General features: G+C 44.6%; 1 protein-coding gene across 1 annotated transcript in view; it reads right to left on the bottom strand.

Annotated features, from left to right (window-relative positions):
- LOC144600343 (circadian locomoter output cycles protein kaput-like) overlaps positions 1-9,729 on the bottom strand; it is a 140,718-nt gene extending 130,989 nt beyond the window's left edge. Inside the window, exon 1 of the mRNA XM_078411919.1 lies at positions 9,685-9,729. The gene's annotated coding sequence lies outside the window, so the exon portion shown is untranslated. The remainder of the gene's footprint in view (positions 1-9,684) is intronic.
- Between the last annotated feature and the right edge of the window lie 7,876 nt (positions 9,730-17,605).

The raw sequence follows: 17,605 nt of genomic DNA, 5'->3' as shown, positions 1-17,605 counted from the left end.
GCAGCCTTTCATCTTTGTTTTACTCCCAAAGTTTTGTCTTTAACCTGTTTCCTTTTACTAGAGGACAATTCTTCCATTTACCTTACATAGAAACCTAGAAAATAGGTGCAGGAGTAGGCCACTCGGCCTTTTGATCATTCAATATGATCATGGCTAATCATCCAAAATCAGTACCCCGTTCTTGCTTTTTCCCCATATCCCTTGCTTCTGTTAGCCCTAAGAGCTGCATCTAACTCTCTCTTGAAAACATCCAGTGAATTGGCCTCCACTGCCTTCTGTGGCAGAGAATTCCATAGATTCACAACTCTCTGGCTGAAAAGGTTGTTCCTCATCTCAGTCCTAAATGGCCTACCCCTTATTCTACAAATGGATGAAATAAAGGACTCCTATATTTCTTGTTACAGGTGGATTTTATACCTTTGAAACAATTCACCATTGATCAATGTCTCTGCAGCCTTTCGTCTTTAAGTTCCCTTTACTGTTGCCAACCTTTCTCATCATGCTTTTCCCATAGGTTTAGTTTTAGTTTAGATGTGGAAACAGGCCCTTCTGCTCATTGAGTCCACTCCGACCATCGATTACCCATTCACACTAGTTCTATGCTATCCCACCTTTGTATCCTGCACAATAGAGGATATGTACAGAATTTGCCAAATAACCTACAAACATGCGTGTTTTTGGAATATGGGAGGAAACCGGAGCAACCGGAGAAAACACGTGTGGTCACAGGGAGAATGTACAAACTGTACAGTGAGCACCCATGGTCAGAATCAAACCCAGGTCTCTAGCGCGTTGAGGCATTTAGTGATAGAGCATGGAAACAGGGTCTTTGGCCCACTGTTTCCGCACCCGTGCAACTAGTACACTTGTTCTATCCTACACACTGGGGGCAATTTACACAAATTGACAATTGACCTACAAACTTGCATGTCTTTGGAATGTGGGAGGAAAATGGAGCACCCGGAGAAAACCCACGCAGTCACAGGGAGAACATACAAACTCTGCACAGACAGCGCCCGTAGTTAGAATCAAACCTGGGTCTCTGGTGCTGTGAGGCAGCAACTCTACCGTTGTGCCATTGCGCCATCCCTATAGCTCTTGGGTTAGACATATTACAACCTACTCATCTTTCTTATAATTTTAAGAATTTCCTGCTTCACTTATCAATTTCTTTCCTGCGTTTTATGATCTGGTCTAGCAAGGTTCCTCTGCACAAAGATTATCAGCATGTTACTGCGGGAGGAATTTAGAATTTCAGAACTATCAGGCAAATTGGAACAAACAATCGCTGCACAATGACACCTTCAAAGTACCTGTCCTTGAAGTGGGTCACCGATTTGCAAGACCTGGATTTTTGCATTTATATTTTGCCATCAGCATTTACGGTATATAAACACCACCCACCACGCCTATTCCCACCCACTTACAGAATCTAGGTGAAAATACGAATATGAATCACACAAATCCATTATGCTCAGTTTGATGAATTGCAGTGTACAATGAAAGCACAATAAGAGTTTCTCTGGGGGGGGGGAAATAGTTTCCTAAACCTATAATTTCTTAACAATTAATAACATAGAAATGTATTGCCGATTAGAATGAATGTAGAATTGGTGGTGGCACGGTGGTGCAGCAGTAGAGTTACTGCCTCACAGCGCCAGAGACCCGTGTTTGATCCTGACTGCGGGTGCTGTCTGTGCGGAGTTTGTACGTTCTCCCTGTGACAGCGTGGGTTTTCTCCGGGTGCTCCGGTTTCCTCCCACACTCCAAAGACGTACAGGTTTGTAGGTTAATTGGCTTTGATAAAAATTGTAAATTGTCCCCAGTGTGTAGGATAGTGTTAGTGTACGGGGATTGCTGGTTTCCTCCCACATTTCAGAGACGTGCAGGTTTTTAGGTTAATCGGCCTCTGTAAATTGTCCCTAGTGTGTGGAATGCGAAATTGGGATAACATAGAACTAGTGTGAAAGGGTTATCAATGGTCGGCGTGGACTCAGTGGGCCGAAGGGCCTGTTTCCACACTCTATCTTTCGGCACTTTGGCCTTCATCAGTCAGAGTACAGAGTATAAAAGTTGGGGGGGAGGGGGGGTCATGTTGCAGATGTATAAGACGTTGGTGAGGCCGCATTTAAAGCATTGTGTTCAGTTTTTGGCACTGTGTTATAGGAAAGATGTTGTCAAGCTGAGTGCAGGAGGGGTTATCTTATATAAGTGTTCAAAGTCAGGAGAGGAATAGATCAGGTAAATGCACAAGTCTATCGCTCAGAGTAGGGGAATCCAGAACCAGAGGACTTAGGTTTAAGGTGAGGGGAGAAAGATTTCATAGGAACCTGTGGGGTAACTATTTTACACAAAGGGTGGTGAGTATATGGAACGAGCTGCCAGAGATGGTAGTTGAGGCAGGTACTATTATAATGTTTAAGAAACATTTAAACAGGTACATGGACAGGGTAGATTTAGAGGGATATGGGCCAAATGCAGGTAGGTTGGACTAGTGTAGATGGGCCATGTTGGTTGGTGTGGGCAAGTTGGGCATCTGGGTCTGTTGATTCTATGACTCATCCCTAGACAACAAGGCCACCTACATCAGATTCCTATTTATTGACCCTAGCACTGCCTTCAGTATCATAATCCCAACCAAACTCATCTCCAAATTCTTGGACCTAGGATTCGGCAAAGCCTATCTGCAAACTGGATCCTTGACTTTCTGACCCATCGATCTCAATCAGTGAGGATAGACGACAAAACATTCTGCACAATAATTCTTAACACCACTACCCCGCAAAGATGCATTGTCAGCCCCTCACTTCATTCCCTATATACTCATGACTGTGCGACCAAATTCTGCTCCAACTCCACTTACAAGTTCACAATGACACCACCATAATCGGCCGGATTTTGAACAATGATGAGCTGGAGTAAAGGTATGAGATAGAGAGCTTAGTAACAAAACCTCTCCCTCAATGTCAATAGGATGAAGGAGCTAGTTATTGACTTCAGGAAGCAAGGTGGTGTACATGCGCCGGTCAGCAGCCACGGGGCTGAAACGGAGATAGGTCAAGAGCTCCAGGTTCCATGGCATAAAAAATCACCAGCAATTTGTTCTGGATCAACCACATTGGAGCTATACAGCCAGAGAAACTGCTTCTACTTGAGCTTATGTTTTCACTGCAACAAATACCTTACAGAGAGCTTCCAGTTTAGTGATCATTACAGCTATGCATGCTGCCCATTTTATTCACAGTTTTTCCTCTGAATTTAATGTTCTAAATACCGTGGGAAATTAGCAATAGTTGCAATTTCACTCTCACAAACCTCTCTGGCCCAGCAGAAAAGATAGTTCACTCTGGATGAGATTGGAGATTTGTTGCAGTCTTTGCAATGAAAAAGTAACTCTATTGAACGGCATTATTCATTGTATTATTCCTTTAACAAAATACACTCTCTATCTTAGAGATTACCTAAAGGCATGTAAGGACAGGAAATTAGTCTTACAATAATTCAATATTTTAACCAATATACACTGTAATATAATTAATGTCACTAATATAATTAGTTTTCTAATTAGTACTTCAGTCAGTCCTGTAACTGTGATCCACATAATCCGTTTAACCTCAAATTCTGAGGGGATTTCATGTAGTATGTGTAGTCTTTAATACGACACTAACCGAAAAGGCCATCTCGTCCTTTAAGCTGCTCCCTCATTCTTGAAAATCTTGACGTTCTTCTACCTCAGCACCATTTTTCCATCACCACCCTCATCGGTTTCCTTAATACCTCAAAGCTTTTCAATCTCTGCCTTGAATTAATGCAGTGATTGAGAATCCAGAGCCATCCCTGGTACAGACGTAGAGATTCACGCTTTGAATGAACAGAATAAGGGGTAGGCCATTTAAAACTGAGACGAGGAAAACCTTTTTCAGTCAAAGAGTTGTGAATCTGTGGAATTCTCTGCCTCAGAAGGCAGTGGAGGCCAATTCTCTGAATGCATTCAAGAGAGAGCTAGATAGAGCTCTTAAGGATAGCGGAGTCAGGGGGTATGGGGAGAAGGCAGGAACGGGGTACTGATTGAGAATGATCAGCCATGATCACATTGAATGGTGGTGCTGGGTCGAAGGGCCGAATGGCCTCCTCCTGCACCTATTGTCTATTGTCTATTGATTTCTTCCGTCTCAATGGTTCAATGGTGCTTTATTTGTCACATCTGCATATATTACACATTCAGGCGCCATGTTTTGACGCCATTATTCAAAGTCTGGGTGGCCCGGATGTACTGGAGCAGCTCCCGCGAGCCGACGTCCCTCCCCTCATACAGCCATCTTTATGCTCCTGCAGCCGACCTTGAAGGCGCTGGAGGCAATACCCCAGTTCATCCTCCTGCCAGCCCTTGCTCCTCGCGTCCCTTGTGACGAGCTCAGCTCCTCTGAGTCCTAACCAGTCTATCCCGGATTCAGAATGATGACCAACAACCAAATTGCCTCTGGTTGTAGATCACCCCCTCCCTGCCCGCCCACCACAAGCCAGGGGGAACATCCCTCTGCACCTAGCCGGTTGTGCATCGAAATAATTTTTTCAATGACAGCTCCTCTCATTCTTTCAACTTTCCTAATCTCTTTTTGTCTCTCGAACCAGTCTGGTGAACACGGTGCACTCCCACTGTTAATAGTACATCCCTTTTGGGGTGAAGAGACCAAGACTGCATGGTGGCGCAGCGGTGAAGTTGCTGCCTTACAGCGCCAGAGACCCGGGTTCGATCCTGGCTGTGGGTGCTGTCTTTATGGAGTTTACATGTTCTCTCCATGACTGCGTGGGTTTTCTCCAGGTGCTCCTGTTTCCTCCCACACGCCAACGAAGTACAGGTTTATAGGTTAATTGGCTTCAATAAAAATTGTAAATTGTCCCTGGTGTGTGGTGTAAGTGGTGATTACAAGTCTTGGTGGGCCAGAGGGCCTGTTTTCTTGCTGGTCTCTAAAGTCTAAATACCACATAATCATGCTCATTCTACATGTCTGGAGTAAGACATATCTGCTAAAATACCCAAATCCCTTTACAATAAAGATGAACTTATCATTTACCTTCCTAAACGTTTGTTTCGTTTACCGGTTAGCCTTCAGTGACTCACGTACAAGTATAGCTTAGTCTAGTTTTAGTTTAGAGATACAGCGTGGAAACATGCCCTTTGGCCCAGCGAGTCTGCGCCGACTAATAATCATCCCGTACACTAGTTCTAACCTACATAGAATTAACCTAGAATCCTGGGAGCCAATTAACCTACAATCCTGGGAGTCTTTGGAATGTGCGAGGAAACTGGAGCACCCGGAGAAGGCCACGCGGTCACAGGGAAAATTTTCCCAGTGACCGCGTGGCCTTTTCCGGGTGCTCCAGTTTCCTCGGACATTCCAAAGACTCCCAGGATTGTAGGTTAATTGTGCCAGAGGGTACCCAAAGTCAAGATTGAGCCCGGGCTTCTGGCGCTGTAAGGTAGCAACTCTACCCCTGTACTACTGTGCTGCTCATACTTAGGTCCATATGTAGGTTCCAATATCTTACCATTTAAGAAATATTCTCTTTTTCCTTTAAACACCAAAGTGGATACAATCATCTCATTTCCACAATACATTGCATTATTCAGTTAGTTTGTCAGCATCCCCTTGAAGAACCTTCAGATTTTCCTCCCTACTTAAAATCCCACTTAGTTTAGCAACATCAGTAAACCTGGAAACATGATATTTGGCCCATTTGGTCAAATTACTGAAAGAGACCACAAACAGCGTGGGTCCTAGCACCAACCCATTTGATGAACTAGAGGTGAGAGGGGAAAGTTTTAAAAGCAACCTGAGGGGCAACATTTTCCACACAAATGGTGGTTGGTATCTGGATCGAATTGCCAGAGGAAGTAGTTCAGGCAGGTACAATATGGCATTTAAAAGACATTAAAAAGATTTAGAGGGATCTGGACCAAATGTGGGCAAATGGGATTATTTTAGATGTGGATCTTGGTCAGCATGGATACGGTGGGCTGAAGGGCCTGTTTCCATACGGTATGACTCTATGACTATGACCCCCTGTGGAGATCCCTTAGTCACAGCCTGCAACCAGAGAACATATCTCTCATTTCCATTCTTTATTAATGCCTGATAATCATTCTCAAATTATGTCAGCAATTTTGTGTGCTTTTGCAATTTTGTATCCCCAAATTTGTAGCCCAATGTGTGAGGAAGCTTAATAAAAGCCTCTGAAAGCCCATTGGAACCCCTATATCTGTTCCATTAGTCACAAAGAAACAGTCATACTGCACGGAAACAGGCCCTTCAGTCCAACTTGCCCATGCCAACCAAGAGGGCTCATCTATGCTAGTCCTACCAGCTTGCATTTGGCCCCTATCCTTCTAAACTTTTCCTATCATTGTACCTGTCCACACCCTGAGAGAGCTCCAAAAATTTAGTCAAACCTGATTTTCCTTTCATAAATCCCTGCTGCTTCTGCTGAATTTTCTCTTTTGAAAAAGATACGACAGTGCAGTGGCACAGTTGGTAGAGGTGCTGCCTTGCAGTGCCAGAGGCAAATCTTGAGCTCAGGTGCTGTCTATGTGGAGTTTGCACGTTCTCCCTGTGACTGGTGCTCCGGTTTCCTCCCACATCCCAAGTTTTTTTTACATAGAGGGTGGTGCTAGAGGCAGATACATTAGGGATGTTTCAGAAGATTTTAGATAGGTGTATTGATATGCAGGGAATGGAGCAATATGGAACATGTGGAGGAAGAGTGGATTGGTTTAGCTTGGCATCATGTTCTCCCTGTGGAATTTGCACATTCTCCCTGTGACTGCGTGGGTTTCCTTCAGGTGCTCCGGTTTCCTCCCACATCCCAAAGACGTGCAAGTTTGTAGGTTTATTGGCCTCTGTAAAATTGCTTCTCAGGTGCAAGGAGTGGATGAGGAAATGGGATGGCATAGAACCAACATGAATACGTGGTTGATGGTAGGCTTGGACTCGATGGGCCAAAGAGCCTGTTTCAATGCTGTATCTCTAAAACTAAAATTAAAACTAATCCAATTATTCCTTTCTTAGTGTTCTTTTATTCATTATCCTGAGTTTAAAAACATTTTTGGAAAATTATATATCACTCCTTTAAATGCTAGTCACTTTCAATCACCGTACCTTTTTGTTCCCACATCCTACTTACTTTAATAGCTTCCATTATTGATCCAAGGTCATAGTGAACTGTAACATTTGCAAACTCTATGTAATATTCTGCCATCTTCTGAACGCTCTTCCCCAAGGATCCCTGTACAACCTGATTATTAATGAAGGCTTTTCTCTTTACACAACACTATCTCTTCACGAGAATGTGAGACAGCTTTGCTACTTCCATGGCCAGAAGTAATTATGTAATTGCCAACAGAAATGTGACTGAAGCAAGCAGCACGATAGCTTCTCAGTGTACATTTGTGATCACTGTGGCAGAACTTGCAAGTCAAACATTAGCCTCCAAATTAAAATTGTAAATTACAACAGGCAATAGGCAATAGACAATAGGCAATAGGTGCAGGAGTAGGCCATTCGGCCCTTCGAGCCAGCACCGCCATTCAATGTGATCATGGCTAGTATAAGACAATAACTGCAGATGCTGGTACAAATCGAAGGTATTTATTCACAAAATGCTGAAGTAACTCAGCAGGTCAGGCAGCATCTCAGGAGAGAAGGAATGGGTGACGTTTCGGGTCAAGACCCTTCTTCAGACCCGAAATGTCACCCATTCCTTCTCTCCTGAGATGCTGCCTGACCTGCTGAGTTACTCCAGCATTTTGTGAATAAATACCTTTGAATGTGATCATGGCTGATCATCCACAGTCAGTACCCCATTCCTGCCCTCTCCCCATACCCCCTGACTCCGCTATCATTGTCCCTAGTGAGTAGGATGGTGCTAGTGTACGGGGTGATCAGTATAACCTTGTGGGCCCTTGGTGGGCCTGTTTCCGCTCTGTATCTCAAAAGTCTAAAGAGTTAACTAAGTTCTAATGAGATGTCATCAAACTGAAACATTGGTTCTGGTTCTTTGGACACTGCCTGACCGACTGAGTATTTCCAACGCTTTCAATTTTAATAACCAACAAGTGCATTAGTTCCTCACTTTACCACCGGTCATATCATGATGGGCACAATTAGGGGAGGGAAAAGCACTAAAGGTAGGTGTGGGGGGGTTGATAGATAGGCACAAGGCATGTGAAGAAGTGTTACTTTAAGGCATGCCAAGCAAGAGCATGTGGAATCAATGCAAGATAAAAACCTGAGTTCACCATTTTCTATCTTTTTTTCAGTATTTTTAGAGATAATGGAAACAGACCCTTCAGTTCACTGGGTCCACGCCAACAGCGATCACTCAACAATTTTCAGAAGCTAATTAACCTACAAACCTGCATGTCTTTGGAGTGTGGAAGGAAACTGGAGCACCCGGAGAAAAAACATGTGGTCACAGGGAGAAGGTATAAACTCCGCACAGACTGCACCTGTAGACAGGATCGAATCTGGATCTCTAGCACTGTAAGGCAACAACTCTACCGCTGCGTCACTGTGCTGCCCTAACAACATGCTCATCTCGCTGCTACCCTCTCTGCAACAGCAGTTTGAAGATTAGGTGTCAGGCAATCACTCTACCGCTGCACCACTGTGCTGCTGTCAGGTTACAAGATAAACAAGTTAGTTCACTGGAGTTTTGGTGAAGTCGTGGTAATGGGCAGTAGAAGCTGAGTCGAACATGATCCTGACAGCCCAGGCACAATGAAATTGCTAAGTGGCGAGAACAGTCAGTACCAAATGCCCTGATTCCACCTTCCAAATGGGATTGAATAAAGCCAGCATTCAAAAATGGCAGGAAACAGTGCCTAAAAGATGCCTTGCAAAGCTGTGCCATCACCACAAGTGATCCGGATAAACCTCCCAATAAAATGTTATCCAGCCGACAGAATACTTACCATCTCTCCCTCCCTCCCCTTCTCTCCCTCTCTCCCTCTCTCTCTCCCCCTCTCTCTCTCCCCCCTCTCTCTCCCCCCCTCTCTCTCTCCCCCTCTCTCTCTCCCCCTTCTCTCTCTCCCCCCTCTCTCTCTTCCTCTCTCTCTCTCTCTCTTCCTCCCTCTCGCTTCCTCCCTCTCTCTTCCTCCCTCTCTCTTCCTCCCTCTCTCTTCCTCCCTCTCTCTTCCTCCCTCTTTTTCCTCTCTCTCTCTCTCTCTCTCTCTCTCTCTCTCTCTCTCTCTCTCTCTCTCTCTCTCTCTCTCTCTCTCTCTCTCCCTCTCTCTCTCTCTCTCTCTCTCTCTCTCTCTCCCCTCCCTTCTCTCTCCCCCCCCTCTCTCTCTCTCCTCCCCCCTCTCTCTCTCTCCCTCTCTCCTTTACCTACCAATGCCACAATGCCACAATGCCCAGAGACCCCTACCCCATTGCCCCAGATTCTGGAACCTCTCATGCAAAGTGTGAAATCTGCTTCTTCTGTGTTAATATAATCATAACTTTATGAATTCACCAAAAGATAACAATGGCACACATTTGGTGTTCCCGCTAACCTTGGGTAACTTAGCTTCACAAATTGTGACAATGCTCCATCAAGCTTGTTTTAAAGCTGATAATTACAAAAGCAAAATACTGCACTGTTCTCCATATAACTATTTCTAACATAATACGCACATCTACTCACCTCCATGTTGAAAGAAATCCACAGAGACTTTCCCTTACTTCCCATGATGGGCAGATGATAGGAGAAAGTTACCAACACCCACAACACAGTTCACATTAATTACCATTAAATATTGTTTGATAAACCATGTGTGAAAATTCAGTAAAGAAGATCTTTTTTAATTTTTTGTTTACCATACCCTATTGCTGGAATCTGACAATGCATCTTGCAGTGGAGCGTTTCCATAGGAACAGAAAGCTCTCTGGTTTTGAGTGTGTGTTTCTAGCTCCTTAATCGCCATTCAGAGTCATGGACTCTGTGAAATGGAGAACCCAAGCAATCGTGTGTGCTGTGGTTTCAAATTCAGCAATTAACCTTTGGTTTGTGTGGGGCGGGGGAATTAATCCTGAATGAACTATCATTATTAATGAAGAGAAGTTAATTGTTAAGAACCACAAAATTATCCAACAAAATGGCAGGCGAGTGGTGCAGCGGGTAGAGCTGCTGCTTCACAGCACCAAAGACCCGCGTTCGATCTTGACGTCAGGCACTGTCTTTGTAGAGTTTGCAAGTTCTCTCGGGGATCATGTGGATTTCCTCCAGATGACCCAGTTTCCTTTCACATCCCAAAGGCGTGGGGTTCTGTAGGTTAATAGTCCTTTGTAAAATTGCCTCTAGTGTGTAGTGAGTGGATGAGAAAGTGACACGGTGGCACAGCGGTAGAGTTGCTGCCTTACAGCGAATGCAGTGCCGGAGACTCAGGTTCGATCCAGACTACGGGCGCCGTCTGTACGAAGTTTGTACGTTCTCCCCGTAACCTGCGTGGGTTTTCTCCGAGATCTTCAGTTTCCTCCCACACTCCAAAGACGTACAGGTATGTAGGTTAATTGACTGGGTAATATGTAAAAATAAATTGTCCCTAGTGTGTGTAGGATAGTGTTAATGTGCAGGGATCGCTGGGCGGCACGGACTCGGTGGGCCGAAGGGCCTGTTTCCGCGCTGTATCTCTAAAAATCTAAAAAAAAACAAAATTAAAAAAAAATCTAAATAACATAGAACTAGTGTGAACAGGTGATTGATGGTCGGCGTGGACTCGGTGGGCCGATGGGCTTGTCTCCATGCTTTATCTCAAAAATTAAAACTAAAGTATTTTGGTTTTGCAGTACTCAACAGTTATTGAATTCTCATGGGATAAACTTTATTTAATAGAGGCTTTTCTGTGAATACCCGTTCTTGTTCTAGATAATCAGTATGTATTAATGAATAGTTCAAAAATGGATAGCAGAATAATTACCTTCTTGTTTCATCGGCATTCTTGTCAAATTGGATTCAACCAGCATTACCAACATGGTACATTTTGTATTACATGTTAAACATGTTCAATTTCCCATTAGTATTTTCCATTAGTTTTTCCTCTTGGTAATTGAGAGGCCTTTGGATGGGCTTGTGGACGTGCAGAGAATGGAGGGATATGGATCACATGCAGGCAGAGATTAGTTTGACTTGGCAGCATGTTCTGCACGGACATTCCGGACTGAAGGCCCTGTTCCTGTGCTGTACTATTTTATTCTATGTTCTATGAAATATTCTATTTGAATCTGAACTCATTGTTTATTGCTTGGGGCAACTGTAAACGGAATCTGCACAAGGCATAGCCTGGGGGATATTTTATTAAAAACTCCTCATTATGATCATCCAGAAATGACCATAAACCTACAACAAATCAGTGGCTTATCCGAAGTATGAAAGCATTATCACCACAATACACCAGCTATTCCTGGCACTATAGACTGGCTCAAACACCTCATAAAACTGGTATGAAGGAGCTGCAGATGCTGGTTTACACTGAAGATAGGCACAATATGATACTCTGGAGTAACTCAGCGGGTCAGGCAGCATCTCTGGATAGAAGGAGTGGGTGGCGTTTCGAGTCGAGACCCTTCCTCAGACTGAAGAAACATCACCCATTCCTTTTATCCAGAGATGCTGCCTGTCGCACTGAGTTACTCTAGCATGTTGTGTCTAACCTCATACAATTGTATCCTTGAAACAACTTACACCTTTACTACATGTTCAAATGAATGAATATTCATAACTCTCCCAAGACAATAAATGCCACTAATGCCTATAGTTCATGTGAATATAATTTTAAAAATTCTTACCTGATTTAAGAGTAATGGTACAAGAGGCTCTTTTGAAAGGACAAACTAAATCCAAATAAAGTAGTTTAATTTAATTTAGTCTAGTTTAGTTTAGTTCAGTTTTGCATAATTTAGAGATACAGCATGGAAACAGGCCATTCTGCCCCCTGAGTCCGTGCTGACCAACGATCACCTGCTATCCTACACACATAGGGACAATTTTATAGAAACCAATTAACCTACAAACTTGCATGTCTTTGGAATGTGGGAGGAAAACAGAGTACCCGGAGAAAACCCATGCGGTCACAGGGAGAACGTACAAACTCCCCAGCCACCTGCAATGCCTTCATCAAAGAAATATGTACCTGCACTCCACAATCCCTCTGCTCTACAACACTTCCCAAAGCCCTAAGTAGGATCTGTTTAGGACTTGTGTAGATCTTGCTCATGTTAGACGTTCCAAAATACAACACCTCACATTTCTCTGTATTAAATTCCATCAACCATTCCTCAGCCCACCTGGCCAACCGATCAAGATCCTGCTGCAATCTTTCACAACCATCTTCACTATCTGCAAAACCACCCACTTTTGTATCATCAGCAAACTTGTACAACAAAGTTGATGGGGAAGTGTACACTTTCTGCAGAAAGCAATGGAGGTCAGGATTGAACTAGGGTCATGAGGCAGCAGCACTTCTATGCATCCAAGTCTACAAGTTGTACTTCCTTGGCATGTATGCAAAGTTTTATAAGTTCCGTCTTAATTAAACTGTTCAAAAACTCATAATCCTTGTCTTGATCAGCGAACAATAAAACCAAAATGCATGCACATAATACTTTCCCACAGATAATTTCAAATCTCCATTCTTATTCCAATCATGTAATTTTTACTTTTTAAATGCTTTGTAATATGTTTTGGGTGAAGCAAATTTGTTTGAATACATCCACAACAAGATGTTAATCAAACAGGTAAATATTACAGGACATTTATAATGCACGACATAAAATATCTCAGTGGAATTTCAGTGGCAAAACTAATTGGACATAAGCAACATTGCCTTCAAGTTTTGTTAAACAAAGGCAAGGATTGATCACTGTAAGGAATATGGAAGGAGCAATCATTGTACCACAACTGGACAATTTACTGAATTTTCTATTTTCTATTTTTGTTAAATGTTTCTTTCAATCTACAGTTGACGCCAAATTTTATTGCGTATGAGGTCCAGGGAATGTTTGATAGAGACACAAAGAACTGCAGATGCTGGAACCTTGAACAAAACATGAAGTGTTGGAGTAACTCAGCAGATAGTCCACCAGGTGGTGCCAGCAATGGCTGCCTCGCCAACAGTCAGTCTGTCCCTTCCTTCTTTGTTATTTTTTTGGTATGTGTTAAATGTATGTATGTGTTCTTTAGCTTGTTTTATGCGGGAGGTGGGGAGGGGGTTGGGGGAAACTTTTTAAATCTCTTACCTCGATGGAGATGTGTTTTTTTTCCATATCATATCTCCTTCCGCACTGCGGCCTAACATCGAGAAGTTGGCGGCCTTTTCTGGAGACCGACTTCAGGAAGCTCCAATCGCGGGAGCCTGCGGACTTACCATCGTGGAGCTCACGATCCCTGTTGGGGTTCGACCTCGGAGCTCCAACCGTGGGAGCCTGTGGACAACAATCGTGGAGCTTACGGTCCCTGGTTAGAGACCGACTTCAGGAGCTCCAACCGCAGGAGCTTCAACCGCCCCGACGCGGGGGCTTCGATCGCCGGCTGTGGGAGCTTCGATCGCCCCGACGGATGGAGAATAAAGAGGAAGAAAATTGGACTTTATTGCCTTCCATCACAGTGAGGAATGGGGGGAATCCGCTGTAGTGGATATTGTAGTTAACTTGTATGTAGTTGTGCGTCTCGTTGCCTTTTTTTTAGTATGGCTGTATGGTAAATCGAATTTCACTGCACCTTGATTGGTACATGTGACAATAAACTGACCTTTGAACCTTTGATTAGGCAGCATCTGTGGAGATGCTGAAACATCACCTATCCTTGTTCTCAACAGATGTTGCCTGACCTGTTGAGTTCCTCCAGCATGGTGTTTTGTCCAAGGAATGTTTAACAGGTTTGAAGCCTTTCTTTCATAACGTGACATTATAAAGGAAAGGCCAAACGTCTGAAGAAGGGTCCCAACCCGAAATGTCACCTATGGAGTCTGAAGAAGGGTCACAATCTGAAATGTCACCTATAAAGTCTGAAGTAGGGTCCCAACCTGAAACTTCACCTATCAAGTCTGAAGAAGGGTCCCAATCTGAAACATCATCTGTCCATGTCCTCCAGGGGTACTGCCTGACTGCTGTGTTACTCTAGCACGGTGCGTTTTGATAAAGAAATAGTCGTTTGGGAAAGTGTTGATGGATGGAATTAGGATTTCCAGGATCAGCCAAGACAACAGTGGGGTGGGAATCTCAGGACCATGATCAAGATGGTGAGTAGGTTGGGGCAGAACAAGCACACACACTGGGGTAGATAATCTGCTCATCATCACTTTGCTATTTGTGGGAGTATTCTGTGTCTGCATTCACTGGTGTCTTTCCCACATTACATGTGTAGCTCACAAGGCAAATTCCCCATTGATTGTAAAGTGCTTTTGGATGCTTGATGTTTGCGAAAAGTATAGTAAATAAGGCAGTGTTTACTGTTAATGTTTGCAATGATCGTGTACTGTTGCTGAAATGATCACAGCATGGCTGCTAAAAAGGTTTCAGTCCAGCATTGCTCAAGAGACCTCAAAAGACCACCCTTCAAAAGAAATATACTTCAAAAACACAAGAGGATGAATCACGGAAATCTGTGTGATCTGGGCAGAGTGAGCAATCAACTTCCTGCAAGAGCAATTATGGAACAAACAGAAGCCACACTTGTGCCTACCTCCATTACACTCCCCACTTCCTGTCTTCCCGCATCTCCCATCCCCGAGTCCCTATTTCCCTTTTATTCCCCCCCCCCCCCCCCCCCTTCCCCACCCCCCTATTCCCCATATCTGTCCCTCCGGCTTTACATTTCACTCCTTTTCTCCTTCGTTTTTTAGTTTAGTTTAGAGATTCAGCGAGGAAACAGGCCCTCCGGCCCACTGAGTCCACGCCGACCAGCGATCCCCCTACACTAACACTATCCTACACACGCACAAGGGACAATTTACAATTTACACAAGCCAATTCACCTTTAAACCTGTACGCCTTTGGAGTGTGAGATGAAACCGGAGCACCCGGAGAAAACCCACGCGGTCACAGGAAGAACATACATGCTCGGTACAGAAAGCACCCGTAGACAGGATCGAACCCCGAACCGGATCTCTGGCGCTGTAAGGCAGCAACTCCACTGCTGTGTCTCTGTGCCGTTCAGCACTGTCCCGAGATGACGTGAATGTGAGGAGAATAAGGCCACGTTTGTGTAGGATGAGTGCTAATGGGTGCTTGATGTTTTAAGGTGAGACAAAGGGCGCTGTATATTTCCAGTTCCCACTATTATCTAGGTAACCAAATATTGAATGTTCTTCCTTGTATTACAGGAACAGATCATGAATGAATTTTCATTGGAACCTTCTACAAATGAGTCATAAACACATTCAAGAATTTAGTTCAATATAGATTTTGCAACAGGAAAGGAAACAGTATTTGTGCAGATAACATGGGCTATGTACACAAAGGGCGATATTTGTCTGTCTGATGCTCCATCTAGTGGCAATCATATAGTCATAGAGTCATAGAGCATAGAACATAGAACAGTACAGCACAAGAACAGGCCCTTTGGCCCACAATGTCTGTGCCGAACCTGATGCCGTCTTTCTCTTATCGACCTACCCATAATCCATACCCCTCCATTCCCTGCATATCCATAGGCCTATCCAAAAAATATCCAAACGTCATGCACACAGAAGCAAGTCCTTCAGCCCAACATGGTGAAGCCTCAGCGGCGGCAATGGAGCCTCAGCGGCGAAGAGCCTCGGTGGTGGTGAAGCCTCGCGGGTCAGCCCGCAGTCGAAGGTCAACGGGAGAGTGGGGGAACCGCAGTGAGGGGTGGGGAGGGGAAGAACAATGGACCCGGCGTGGGGAGACCGCCGTGAGGGAAGGGGAAGAACAATGGACCCGGCGTGGGGAGATTGCCGTGCGGGAGGGGGAAGAACAATGAACGATGGGGACCCAGTGGGGGAACCGCCGTGGGGGAGAAGGAGGAGCCGGCGTACTTTGTAACTTTGTCAGCGCGGTAGGTGGCCGCTATACTCTTTCTTCACCACTGTCTAACTACGTTGCCACTTTCAGGTAACTTTGTCCATGTAATTCTCGGTCTCTCTGTTCTAGAACATTCTCCAGGGCCCTCACACCCACTGTGTAGTTGCCGCCTGATTTCACTTCCTAACATGCATCACTTCGTATTTGTTCGAGTTAAATTCCATCTGCCATTCCTTTGCCCACTTTCTCAGTTGATCTAGATCCTGATGTAACTTTAGGCCACCATCTTTGCTATCCACTACATCATGGCAAGGTGACTCAGTGCTCGTGGTTGCTGCCTTACAGCTCCAGAGACCTGGGTTCGATCCTGACTACGGGTGCTGTCTGTATGGAGTTTGTATGTTCTCCCTGTGACCGCGTGAATTTTCTCCAGGTGCTCTGGTTTCCTCCCACCTATCCATGTTCTCCAAAGATACTGCCTGACCTGCTGAGTTACTTCAGCACTTTTGTGTCCTCAGGTATTTCACCTCTCCCCTGTACTCCTCACCACCAGCAATTCATCCCAAAACAGAGGTGTTGTTAGTGAATTTATAGATGGCATTGGAGTTGTGCTTAGTCACGCTGTCATGGATGGGGATAAGCAGGGAAGGCCTAAGCACACAGCCCTGAGGCTGTGTACCTGTATTGAATAATCCCTCACTAATAGGTCAAAGAACACCAAGTGCAGATAATTATCCCTTAACGAGATCGCTAAGATTGTCCAGGTATTATCACATTGTTAGAAAAATGGACTGCAAATGTTGGTTTACATCAAAAGACACAAAGTTCTGGAGTAACTCAGTAGATCAGGCAGCATCTCTGGAGAACATGGATTGGTGACGTTTCGGGTTGGGACCCTCCTTCACTCTGAAGAAGACTCCTGGCCTGCAAAGTCACCTATTCAAGTTCTCCAGAGATGCTGTTTGACTTGCTGCGTTACTTCAGCACTTTGTATCTTTTATTAGCACATTGTTAGTTGTGGGTGCCTGTTGTTGCCAAAGTGCTGCCATATTTCCTACACCACTATGGTGACTGCACTTCAAAAGATTATATGATTGTCTCTGAAGTGTTTTGAAGTGTCTTAGTATTGTGAAAGGTGCTACATGAATATCAGCAATTCACTTTCCTCACTGCCCCACAGTTTAAGGTGAAGTGCTCTGGATAATCTATATAATAAAACTCTCGTTTGTTTGTTTGTTTGTTTGTTTGTTCCTGAACTACAGCCAAAACGGTACACGACAATTTTAGGCCCACCTTATTCCCTTTGGTGCTAATGGAGGAAGTTTCATTGAAAGCGGTGTTATATTTTTAAAGTTATTCACATTTTAAAGTTTAAATCTATCTCCTAGGGAGGGAAGGGGTGGAGGGAGGAGGGGAGGGAGGATAAGGGAGGTTGAGGGGGACGGGAAGGGGAGGTGGAGGGGAAGGGGGGTGGGCTGGGGTGGAGGGGAGGAGGGAGGGAGGGGGGAGTGGGGGAAGAGGGGGAGGGGGAAGGAGGAGGGAAAGAGGGAGGAGGAGGGAACAGGGCAGGAGGGGAAGGGGGGGGC

Source organism: Rhinoraja longicauda, chromosome 15 (assembly GCF_053455715.1).
Source record: "Rhinoraja longicauda isolate Sanriku21f chromosome 15, sRhiLon1.1, whole genome shotgun sequence".
Taxonomy (NCBI): domain Eukaryota; kingdom Metazoa; phylum Chordata; class Chondrichthyes; order Rajiformes; family Arhynchobatidae; genus Rhinoraja; species Rhinoraja longicauda.
The sequence above is the reverse complement of the archived record's forward strand: the minus strand, read 5'-3'. Positions and strand labels throughout refer to the sequence as shown.